Genomic DNA, 1,299 nt, shown 5'->3' with positions numbered 1-1,299 from the left:
TCCTCCAACTAAGCCTTCACATACTCTTGAAGCACCTGCAAACTTTCCTGATGGTTTTGTACCCATTCCTCCAAAGGTCCACCATACTGACTGATCCCGGCAGGAGCCTGAAGATAGTGTATCGGTAATCGAGGCTCACAGCCAGACCTTAAATAAAAAGGCATCATCCAGTCATTTGGTGGGGTGTAGTATTGTAAGCTTCTCTGCTGGAGGAAGTGTGTGAAGCAAATTGTGCAAAAAAAATATTAAAGCAACACCAGGGAGGTTTACATCTAGATCCTTAAAATGATCGACCTGCAATTCCACCTTGAAAATCCAATTACCATATAAAGGATACAAGATGTAAAGATGACAAATGACATGGCACACATTTGTTGTTTAGACTGTTGTGTCAGGTTAATTGAAAGCTGAAGGATCTTAGTGTTTACTAGTCTAAGTAACAGAATGTCTAAACACTGTGCTTGCCTTTATGGGTTTTTAAGCAGAACATATAGGTATAGAAACATATTAACATTACGTTTCACGATTCACTGACTGGAGAATAGGAGAATATACACATCAATATTACTACTTAAGTTAACTAACCCTAATCCCAACCCCTATTGGCACGGAGCCCGCCAGGGTTCAGGTGAGATATAAATCTGTAATCTGTATCAATGGTTTTGCTATCCATACCCACCCTATTAATGTTAGCTTCCCAGGGTTTCTTGTTAGACAAGCTCTGTGTCTCTCTATACCCCCATTTACTGCACGACTGATTGTCCATTTATAAAGAATCAAATAGGGTGAAGATGGTTTTAGTTTACAATTACTCTGGAAGGTGACCAGATTAAAAAAAACTAAATACCATGCCTACGTGTATGTAATCTCCATCACAGTCCCCATTTTCCCCATAATCCTCGTTTTGATAGTGCCAATTTGTGTAATGTGAGTTTTTTTTTTTTTTTAAAAACTGTTATAGAAGAACATACTGGATGCCACATGTGTACAATTACCCCTTTCTAATTAGTGGGGTCCGTTGTGTCAGCTACAGCCTTTACTAACATACACATAAGTATACAGTCTTACAGCACTTTTGTTTTCCTTTTGTATTTAATGGTTTTCCATTTAGGGGGCAGCATGGTGGTGCAGTGGTTAGCACTGTTGCCTCACACCTCTAGGGCCCGGGTTCGAGTCTCCACCTGGGTCACATGTGTGTGGAGTTTGCATGTTCTACCCATGTCATCGTGGGGTTTCCTCCGGGTACTCTGGTTTCCCCCACAGTCCAAAAACATGCTGAGGCTAATTGGAGTTGCTAAA

Source organism: Brienomyrus brachyistius, unplaced genomic scaffold (assembly GCF_023856365.1).
Source record: "Brienomyrus brachyistius isolate T26 unplaced genomic scaffold, BBRACH_0.4 scaffold248, whole genome shotgun sequence".
NCBI lineage: Eukaryota > Metazoa > Chordata > Actinopteri > Osteoglossiformes > Mormyridae > Brienomyrus > Brienomyrus brachyistius.
Note: the sequence above shows the minus strand (reverse complement) of the source record.